At 37.1% G+C, this 3,739-nt stretch overlaps 1 non-coding gene across 1 annotated transcript; it reads left to right on the forward strand.

The window, feature by feature from the left end:
- The first annotated feature begins 859 nt into the window (after positions 1 to 859).
- LOC145007815 (small nucleolar RNA R71) lies at positions 860 to 966 on the forward strand. The gene has a single exon (XR_013663179.1). It is a non-coding gene; the product is annotated as a small nucleolar RNA R71 (small nucleolar RNA).
- Positions 967 to 3,739: the final 2,773 nt, after the last annotated feature.

Below are 3,739 nucleotides of genomic sequence, written 5' to 3' on the forward strand. Positions count from 1 at the left end.
ATGAAATGCTTTGGTAAATATTATTTATCACGTTTTGTTTTTGGGAACAAATTCCGCAACTCTTTCAAATCAAAAGGATTTACTCTGAAATTATTTTAAAAGCATAAATGAAAATCGGTCTTTTCTGGCCGTGATTTTGGGGATGTCACAATAACTTAAGATTGTCGATTTTGATCGCAAGTTTTGGGTGGCAATCGATTGTTTACGATTTTGGTCAATTGACACGATTGTGTCCCGATGTTCTTGATAGTAGCATGTTGGTTCCTTATCGTAGTGTCATTAGCATCATGTCTTTTATCAGAAATGGCTGCAAAATGTGCAAGCATTGACTCAAACTCGGATTTGTTCTCGGGTTATGGTTGTTCTTTTTTATAAAAACCTCGATCGGTTTGCTTCAATTTCTCGTCTTTTTCTTTCTTCAATTCATTGTATGGAAACTACTCCTTTGGTTTCCTCCAATCTTCATCATATCGGTAACCACTTGAGTAGCATACTTATGCCTTCTGGTTCCCATTCTCATCTAAAATGAAATCTTTGGTCAAGTACGACCCATTGTAATTATCATACCCAACTCGTATGCCATGTATAGATTGATCCATCTTTGACATTTGCCTATCCGTATTCTCAAGTTTAGCCATTATTGTTGCTAATTTCTCATTCCGTCTATCTCCATTTCCTTTACCATGTATAACATCTTCTCATGGATTATGGTATTCTCTTGAATGTTTCACGAATTCTTCAATTTATTCCTTGATTGTAGCAGGATTCTTCTTAGTCATTGGTCCTTGAGAATTAAGCAATTGCCTTGTTATCCCATTCATCCCCATCATAGAAAATAGAAACTTCATGTTGAACATTCAGGTCTTGTTAGGGATAATTTCTTAGAAGACCTTTGTAGCTTTTCCAAGCTTCATATATGGACTTTTTAACTTCTAGTTGGAAATTAGCAATCTTCTTTTTAAGTTTGGAAATCTTCGAAGGAGGACTAAATTGTTCTATGAAAGTTTCACGAAAATTGTCCATGTCAAAATAGCTCCAGGCGCAAGTGACTTCAACCAAAAATTTGCATCTCCCATAAGTGTTACTGGAAGCATCCTCAGTAAAACCGCATCTCTAGTAACATTTGGAACATTGAAATAGTTAGCAATGTCCAAAACTTCATCAATGTGATTGAAGGCATCTTCTTGGTCCTTCCCATGGAATGAGATATCTTTAAGCATAGCTAGAATATGCCCTTTGATATTGAAATTAGCGGTCGCTGGAATTTCGGGTGGTACAAGACCCAACCCATTGTCGTTACGCATCCACTTCTTGTATTCTTCCATCATCATATCTATTACGTCTGCCGTCTCTTCTACTTCACTCTTGATGTTGTCCTTTGAATCATCCTCAGTTTCTAGCTTGTATCCTACTTGTTTCTTATTTGGAGTTTTCTCAAAGTGCTCGAATGTGTCAAATTAGAAAGTGCTACTCGATTCCCCAACCTTCTTGTCTTTCTTCTTATGGAACACAGATTCTTGATCTTGGAGTGGTAGAACCATTGGAGTTTTGATCCGCGGGTTATATATCACTAAAATAGAAAAAAAATAAAAAAATGAATAAAAATAAATAAACTAAAAGTGGACTGTTTAGTGACGATGACGTTGCCACATGTACCCACGACATGACTACTTGAAAAACAAAATGTAAAAAAACGCATAAAACGAATCAAAAGAAATAAACTAAAAAATGACTGTTTAGTGACCACGATGTGGCCACAGATGCCCACAGTGTGGCTACTGGAAAAATAGAAAATTTTAAATAATGCAGAAAAATAACATTTTGTGGTTTTTACCCCATAAAAAGGACCAAATAATTAAAGTAACTAAACTAAACATCAAATAACCCATCACCGACAACGGCGCCAAAAACTTTATGCACACATTATTTACCTATCGATTTCTGATCTTCCCAAGGTTATCCATTGTTTTTTTATCGCAATCCTTTTCTAGAAAATTGGTCAAAAGTGTCTTAATTCGAACTAAATCCATTATTTATACATTCCTTAAATTTGCCTCCTACGTCGTGGCAAATAGGCTCCACGGCTCAAGTCATCTTCTCTGATCGTGAAACTTCAAGTCACCATGGCATGGCAAGGAATCCCCATGATGTGGGATTTAGAAATCTTGACTTCTTTGACTTTTTTTTTAACTTAGCTCACATATTCCTGCTACCAGCTCCACATTTGCTTCCTTTTTATCTCGAGCATGTCTTCGCTATCACAATACAGTTTTCAAACACATTAAGTACATTTTGTCCTAAAATAAGCATAATTTTAGCTATAAGTATTAGGAACATGCACAAAATACATTTTTAAATACGCAAACATCACTTGTAGCTGTTTAAACAAGTCTTCGATCTTTGGAAGTGGATAACGGTTCTTCACCATTAACTTATTTAGCTCCTGATATTCGGTGCACATCCTGTGGCAACCATCCTTCTTCTTCTTCTTCTTCAGAAATGGTATCAGTTACCCATAGGGTGAACTACTCGATCTGATAAACCCTTTGTCTAACAGCTCCTACAGCTATGTAGACAACTCCTACATCTGAGGTAGAGCTAACGGATAAGGTGCCTTGGCTATTGGAGATGTACCTAGAACCAGATCAATACGGAACTCAACCTACCTCTTCTGACGCACTCCATGTAATTCCTCCAAGAACACATGCGGATACTCTCGAACGATCGATACATCATCAATCTTCCTCTTTCCTTCCTCTTTGGTATCCAATACATAAGCCACGAAGCTCAATCAACCCTACTAAAGATACATCCTATCCCTCACGGCTGAACAAAGAGCAGGTCCACGTTGAGCACCATTGCCACGAATAACTAGTTCTCTCCTACTTGGAATTCGAACCCGAACTAACTAGTGGCTGTAGTCAATCATTTCCTCATTGGGGATTAACCAATCAATATTGACGATAACCTTGCTCTCACACAAAGGTATAAGAACCAAATCAATCTGATATCGCTCATGAAGTAACTCCAACACACAACCCCGATGAACCCTCAATATGCATATTGGATGATCGCCGACAATCTCCCCTTCTAGCGGGTAATCAAGCTCTCCAGGAGCATCACCAAACCTCTTGCTGAGAGTAATAGATACAAATGATCAGGTAGCGCTCGAATAAAAAAAACCAAGGATGAAATTCCGTTCACTAGGAACGTCCAATAGCAACATACACAATAAGCGTAATCAAATAAGAAATAAATGAAATTAGGAGAAGATACATACTAGTAACCAGATCAAGTGATAGACGAGCTTCCCCGACTGAATATCCTTCATCATATCATGATAGGGATAATGACTTAGGAGGGTAATTAGGTTTCTAGTTTGTCTGTATTAGGTCACTAAAGTTTTTTTTTTTGTGCGTATTAGACCAATATGGTTGTTATTTCTGTTTAGAAATAGTCCTTTTTACCGGTTTCTTCATGTTTAACCAGTAAAAAGGACTATTTCTAAATGGTAAAAACAACCATATTGGTCTAATACGTACAAAAAAAACCTTAGTGACCTAATACGGACAAAATGGAAACCTAATTACCCTCCTAGGTCATTAACCCTAATTTTCAAGACATTGAGAATATATGACCATCAACAGTAAACTAGTTCGTTTAGAACTCGCGTCATCCGATATCGACCAGAAGAAGAACTTGCTACTCTTCTATATGGCAAAGCTCCTCATCTATAGTC

The sequence above is a fragment of the Lactuca saligna genome, chromosome 7 (genome assembly GCF_052625555.1).
Source record: "Lactuca saligna cultivar CGN05327 chromosome 7, ASM5262555v1, whole genome shotgun sequence".
NCBI classification, from domain to species: domain Eukaryota; kingdom Viridiplantae; phylum Streptophyta; class Magnoliopsida; order Asterales; family Asteraceae; genus Lactuca; species Lactuca saligna.